Source organism: Parambassis ranga, chromosome 4, assembly GCF_900634625.1.
Source record: "Parambassis ranga chromosome 4, fParRan2.1, whole genome shotgun sequence".
NCBI classification, from domain to species: domain Eukaryota; kingdom Metazoa; phylum Chordata; class Actinopteri; family Ambassidae; genus Parambassis; species Parambassis ranga.
Window position 1 is genome coordinate 9,734,307 of NC_041025.1, and position 7,913 is coordinate 9,742,219.

A 7,913-nucleotide genomic window follows, 5' to 3' on the forward strand; every position below is an offset into this window, starting at 1 on the left:
CCAAATCTTTTGATCTGGTTGTTCAAGCCTGCAAACCAAGAGCCATCACTTCACAAACTACTCTGCACCTCCAACTGTGTCGCTCTGCTGCCCTCTGTTGGCTAGAAATGGTACTGAACTTTTGACCAGAGTAACACAGGGCTTAGACCTCTCAAACAAGCTGCAGCTAATTTGAAATATTTAAATTTTACCAAAATTTGAGCTGACATGAAAGGAGAACTGCGGAAAATAAAAATACATTGTAATGTTCTCACAGGGAAATCCCTGTCCACCATATTTTCATCACTGGAACAACACAATTCTGATTTAACTGCATTTGTATATTATGTAAATGATTTTATTTTAAGCGTAATTTCTTCATCCTCTGCTGACTTCATCCTGTAAATATGGAAACCATTGTGTCTGGAAACTGTGCTCTACTGTTTTCTATGGTATTGTTTTATTTTTTAAAAAAAGGGCAAAAAAGCACACTATAAAGCATGTGAAATAATCTGCTATAGTGAAGTCTTGTTCTCTGTTGCCTTTTTTAAGGCAGTAATCGGGTCTTTCAGTTCTTAGGTGGCTGTCTGAGAAGCATATTGATCGTTGAGTCTACAACAGGCCTGTGACCCCCCCACTGTGAAATGTTTTGTTTTTGTTTTGTTTTTTATTTAAAAGTCTTTCCAGTGGAGTTTGTCATATTTTCATAAAAAACTGAATTAACCTATACTATATCAAATGACATTTAGAAGATGACTCACTTTGATTAACAACATGAGCATGAGGGTGATCATTGTTCATTTTCTATGCATTCAGCAACAACAAAAGCTACAAAAATAAATGAAATTTTGTGAGCAGATAAAGACAGCTTTGCATTCACACTTCTTTGGGTTTCTACATCCTGTTTAAACGTGCAGCTACTGTGGCTTAGCCCACCGTAACCGATGTAAGTTATAAAACAACACTAGCCCCTGTTTCAATTGATATAACAGTACACGCTCCAGAGACACCTCAATGAATGTGTCTGGACAAATATAACTAGTAGCTATCTGCACAGCGGGAATATCACTTTTATTTATCCACACAGGGTCCTAAATTATGCCCTTATAATACAAAAGTCTCAACGTCCCTTGACACAGATGACGAGCTCTAGGAAAGATGAGCTGGAGATCATTCGTAGAAAACATTTCCCTCACACGTTTGCCCAAAAGGTGTTAAGATATTTGATTGTACTCATACCTTGTGGACACTGGTGTTGTCATAATGGAAGAAACAACTCCCACCTGCAACCAGAAATGTTTAATCAGAATATCAAGCTGATGACTAACTCTGTACTGATTTGCAGGGGACATTTCCCACTCAGGAGACAAGTGGATCTAAGTTAGGAACAAGTCTAACACACCTTTCAAAGTTCGCTGTGGGTGTCACAATCGTGCCATTTAGTTGGTATTTATCTGCCCCCCCCCAGTCTATTAAGAATATAGGAAGAATTGACTCATCTGAGTGTTCCACACCTCTGTAGAGAAGGGTGATGGTAAGCTATTTGCATCACTGTTATTTTCCACCTATTTTTAAAGATGTTAGTTGTACCACACCGTCCATCTGTGTGGAACTACATTTATTATGATTAAAACAGCTTATGCATTTCATTGTTGTTTGTTTTTAATGTTCAACTTTAAAGTACACACCTGAATCTTCTGCCTCTTTTAAAAAGCATTGATTGTGACTGTGTTTGCAGAGGTGGGGATTTATAAAGAGAAATTAACACCAACATTTCAGATGAGCCACTGAAAGAGGTGTCATCAGCTAAACCACCACTTTTGCATGGTGAAATTACAACAGTAACCAGCCTGCATTTTGTCCATTTGATAATGTACTTGTCAGTCAGTGTTAACTTAAGCAAAGTGCTGAAGACTTAACCTCAACTACCCCCTTCTTCTGTGTGAGGAAGTGATGTCAGAATGCACTTTAACACAGAGATGCTCACCTTCTGCTGCACCAAAGCTATTTCCAGCTGTACCATGGGAACGTTGCTTGGGCGATTAAAAATGATGTAACAATGTGTGAGTGCATGCATGCAAGCATTTGTTTGTGTGTAGTAATTACACACATTGTGTTACCGCAGTGTTGAAATGTAGTGGTCTGCATGAGATGATAGTAATTATCTGTTGTTGAACAAGCAATGCACCTGCAAAAAAGGTGCACCTCATGTGACTGTCTTCCAGATAGGTTTCTGAAATGATGAAGATATAATAACAATATCGCAAGTTAAAGTTGTCGAGCTACAGTCACGCCTTACATCATCTGAAACTTCTTCATGTACCTCATTGGCAAAGAAGTGACAATAAAAAAATGACTTGAATCTCAGGTAAGTCATCGCTTGAGTTTGCAATCTGAGTTCAAAGCATACATTTGGTTTCTCACCTTTGTGAGTAATAGTTTCAGCCGTGTAAGTCCAGTAATGACTGGTGATGTGCTGTCTCCTGTCATAACAGCTTGTAGCTGGTTGAAGAAGACTGAACTCACTGACACATTAAAAAGGTACACGAACGATGTGTGTTGCCCTGTGTGTAAACCTGGTGTGTCCTGATAATATTATAAGAGTCACCTGACTCCTGCCCTCCTGCCGTTCTGCGCATGCCCATAGGAAGCCCCGTAGTTTGCGCTGCGTTATGTTTGTCGGATGGAAGCAAATCTCGGATCGATTGTTTTGTTTGTTTGGTTGTGTTTTTTTCTCTCCAAAGGTTAACAGGTATAAGGCCTCAACAATTTGCCCACATGGTCCCGTTTGCACTTGTAAGTATCTTCACTCTGAAGTTCTTACACTGCCTCCTTAAACTATGACAATTTGTGGTGAGCTAGCTAACCTGCCCCGGACTTAGCAAGCTAACAGGTAACAAGCACGACAAAGTAGCAAAGTGATGCTAGCCATTTAAATCCTTCAAAAACAGGACTAATTGGTTTAATAAAAATAATTAGAATGTACATGACAACAAATTGCAACAGTTTCTACTACAAACAACATATAACTGAATAAGATAATAATGATTTGACTGGAATGAAATGCTTTAGAGCTCATTGGCTCACTGCCAGGACCTGTGTAGTCCCCGTGTCCCTATTTCGTAAAGGTAGTACTCCCGCCAGCCTCTTGGGTTAGCACCTAGGTTCTTTTACTGTTTACTGTCAACTACCTAATGTTTTGTTAAACACCGCAAAAACAGTGATAGTGTGTACATACTTTTTATTGCTGGTTGTTGATACCCACTGTGTATAATGATGTAGTATTGTATTGCTAGTTTGAGACGTGTGTAAACACAGAAACAATAACCCTTCTAGAGTGCCACATCTTCTGTGCAAACAGTTGATTGTAAATAAAGGTTGACACTGTGCCACCTCCTTAGAAGTAAGGCCAAAATGTCTCGATGCACGACTGGTGGCTGCAGTATAGGTCATAATGCCACGTTAGTGAATGGGATATAGATCCAGCTAAAAACTAAATGTGACCAGACATGGTTTGTTTGTGGCTTGTTAACTAGGTTGTGGATATCAGCCAATGGAGGAGCCAAGTTACTGGCTCGACGAAGAAATGGGTCAGGATTTAGGCAGAACAGCCACAATGCGAAGTCACCTTTCAATCTCCACTGTGCAAACAATAGTTCCGAGATGGTGTCTTTTTCCAACATAACAGCACCCATAAGCAAGATATTGCTTAGGCTTGTACAATAGGCAGATGTGGACCCGGGTTGCCCATCTGCATAACTGGTCTATGGTGAGAACTAGCTGGTATTCATTCCAGCCCACAAACAAAAATGTCACACAGTAGTAAGCTGCTGTTTTCCCATTGACTGTTCCTTCGAGACAGTGCACTCATTGCTCATCTGGCAAGGTGCAATGTTGCCATCAGCGTTGTCAGGCTAGCAGCAGCCTGTTGCAGATTGCTGACTCATAAATACACTGAAAGAAATAACAGAACACCTACCAGGAAGAAGAGGTTAACAGCTACGATTTCTGTAACCTGCCACAGTTACTTTTGGGCTCCATGAGGTCAGACTGCCATTTATTTAGTGCTGGAGCACACAAACCCTCTGTGTGTCCATGGCAGCATTTAGAGATCGGGTTAGTGATTTGTTGTTTTTTGTTTGTTTTTTTGTTTTTTTTGTTTGAGATGGTCAGCAGCATGGTATTTTTAACATCAGTTTCTAGTGTATGGGTGATTTTTATTATTTGACTTAAATAAAACACTTAGGACCATGCTGACATTTTTGTAATTGAACTGTTTTATTGATTTTATGTGAAACATATTCAGCAACCTGAAGCTTATTGTAATATACGAAGATTCCGATGTTTCGTATCCACAATAATGGGTAGCATAGAAATTAGGAGGGATGTTGCCCACAGATTGTTACAGCAAGTTTATAATACATAAAAATGTGAAGACGTACTAGATTCATTAATACACCCTAGACTACAAATTCAGAGGTCAGAGGTGCACATCAGACAGAACAAATGTTTATCCATCAACAAAATACCTTTTGCTTTGCTTTCATATGGTACGAGTATGGGGTGGTGTGGGTTTCTAGTGGTTGTCGAAGGAGAATATGGTGAGCTGAGATTTGTTGGTGTTATCTTGTTCTTGAACCCACATCTGACTATCAACCCAATTCTGAAATCTTGAGCGAAATGCATATAGAATTGCTTTTTTTCTGCTGCAGTATGGTATGCTGTCAACATAAACTGACTATATTAGAGGGCTGTCTGTTGTTGATTGATCTGTGTTGACAATAATCATCAAACAAAGAACTGTGATCCAAAGGTGGGAAGTGTGGAGGTGTTCACAAGAAAATGAGCCTTTAAAGTTACTAACTAGCTTCTAAAGAAGGTAAGGCTTTCCTGTTAACCTGGTTAAACTAAAGCCTGGACAGTAGTTATATACCTGTTTTGGGGAAGTCAGTCACACAAATATTGTGTATGTGGAGACGACCTTCTGCCTTCTCTGGCATTGATTTTGTGAGGGGGAGGAATGCATGATGAGGACAACACCCCTGGGACTTGCTGCTCCTCTTCTTCATCCGAGGTGGCTCTTGTAGGGATTGGCTTCAGTGAGGGAACCCCAGGATAAGGTGAATGGGTTGCCAGCAAATTTCGAGGAATAACAAGGGGAGTGAAAACACCAGAGCCTGTAGTACCTGATGAGTTTGTATATGGATAGCCTCTCATGGTATGGAGGGCATACGCAGGGAGCAAAAAAGGATGAGAGTGTTGGCGACTCGGTATGATAGGAAGAGAGTCTGTACCACCCCAATAGTAGTTCCTCTGCAGGGCTTGATGGTGGGTGTTGGCGGCACTGATAGGCTGGGCACTGCTGTGGAAATGGCATTGCAGTTGGTTGCTTTGGTGACCAGTGTAAGCTGCTGGATGGGCCAGGCCAAAGTGGAGCTTAATGGCCATTAACTCAGTATTAAGCTTGGCATTTTCTTCTTTCAGAGCCATGAGATGACTCTCCACCACATAGTCATTCATCCTTCTCTTCTCCCGTGACCGTTTGGCTGCCTCATTGTTCTTATGCCGTTTTTCCCAGTAGAGGGCATCCTTCTTCTCTTCAGGTATGAACTCCCTTTTCCGTCTGGGTCCTTTACGGACCGGATCGTTTCCCACTTGTGAAACTTGGCTGTCTTGATCTCCATGACAAGGTAATGATGCCTCCATGGTAAATGAAAAAGGAACGACAACAAATCTGAAAAATAGAGCGAACAGAAGAGAATAGTTAATAATAATGAATTAAATTGTAAATTAGCCAAATAGAAAAAAAATATGTGCAATAATTATGTTGCGTGAAAAATTGCTTTTTGCTGTCGGAAATTTCCAGTTGTGCTGCAAGCAGTTAAGAGAATAGAGACGTCATTTCTGTGCAACAAACTTATTGATAACTTCATCTGTTTTTTGTATCTCTGTGTATGTTGAAATCTCTTTACCAAAAGGAATTCTGGTATTTCAGAATGCAGTCTGCTGATACTGTTTTTTTAGTGTAACTTTACACGTCCAAAGTCTGTGACAAATGGGCAATAAATGTAAAAAGGCATGCACCCAAAAAAAACAGTAGTAAAAAACAGTGCTGGTCTACTAGGACCCTTGATACACTTTGCTGCTAAGGAGACTTAAAGGGGCTGTATGTGCAACCCTTACTCCCCCTTTATGACCCAACCTCAGCTCCTACCCATGTAGACAACTGGAGAAAATGTGACAGGAAATGCAAACAACAAAGACTTTGTGGTTGTTCCAAGTTTCCTCTTAAGAAGTATTGTTCATTGCTACATCACAGCTGATTGGCTTGTAGGGTTTTATCATTGGCCTTGTTCAAGACATTTAGATGCTCAGATTACAAAGCTGAACCTGAACTTAGTATTACACAGAATTATTTATGTCGCTGTTCTTGCAAGTTAAGTCAAATGTGAGAAACTGAAATTGTCAAATGTGCAGCGTTGTCTGTGACTAGAAGTCAGTATTGCACACAATTTCAATTGCGCAACATTTCAAATGAGATGACATTGCCTTCTCATAATCAAATTATATATAACCCAGCTTTTCAGAACCACAGATGGGCCTTTTTTGAAATGTATTTTAAAAGAGCCCTTCCTTTAACCAACTTTAAGCCTGACAATGCTTGGTGTTTCTCGCTTTATCTCCGCATTCCCCATTTTACCTCTTACCCCCAAACTCATTTACTCACTGTATGTAGACAGAAAGGCATTTAGAGATCTATATTTTCAATATTAAAAAGGACAACAACCTTTAAATAAGTAATTACATTGGAAGGAATGTTGACAGCTGGTAATTATTTCTTTTTTATTTGCGTGGGTTTATGGGTGGTTTTATGGGAAGCTGTGCAAGTATAGAGTGAACACTGTTGGAAACCACAACCTGCCTCCTGTACAAACCATCATACTAAAAAAAAAAACAAAAAAAAAACACAGACTCAAACACACCCTCAAGCTTTCACTTGTGTTTTTTAACATTTTTAACATTTAACATTTTACATTTAATTTACCCCAAAGCAAGTTTAATCAAGAATCATTGTACTTTATACAAGCAGCTACATGTGACACCTTATAAATAAGCAGTTACTAAGTGTGTAGCTCTCCTTTAAGCAGTAATGATGCTACAGTGATGCTCCTGTTTAAAGCATAATACTTACACTGACCGTGTAGTCATACGCAAAGACACTGAGCCAGGAGCATCAAAACAAAATTTCAAAGAGGCAGTGTGTACCCTGTGTGCGGCTGTGAGATCGCACATCAGGTTAAAAATATTCATGCCTGTGCCCGGTGAGAATGTAGACCCATAACCCTAAATGTTTGTAGGTCTGTGCGAGAACAGGCACACCTGCAAACTAGAGTGTGGCATAAAGACTAAGTGATGTATTCTCAAAACGGCAACAGCAGGAAGAGAGAAAACAATAATCACACAGGGAGACAAAGAGAGAAAAAAAGAGAGAGGGTTCCTGACTGAAATCTCTCGAGGCATTCATCTCACCCCTCCACTGCACATTTGCACCTGTTCCTTATTGACTAATTATAGCAGGCAGCTTTTTAGTAAGAAACTCTCAAACTTCTTCTTTTGGTGTCTATTCGTTTCTTACACTCTTAACATCTGTTGTTGTGTGCTGCCAGGACTGTAAGCCATTGTTAAAATAACTACTTAAGAAAAATTGGGCAGTTCATTTTCTGTGGTCTTCCCACCTCAGTGTACTCTATTTAAATCTCCTGTAAACTGCCATTGGGGAATTTAATGTGAATTAATTCCCTCTTGGAGGGTATGAAGAATTTGCCGGTGCTATTACTGATCCATTATCGCAATTCATAACGGCATCTTCCTTGCGGGATTCTTTTTGGGAAAACACCTTCGGAAAACACATTTACAAATATATAAAATGTCCT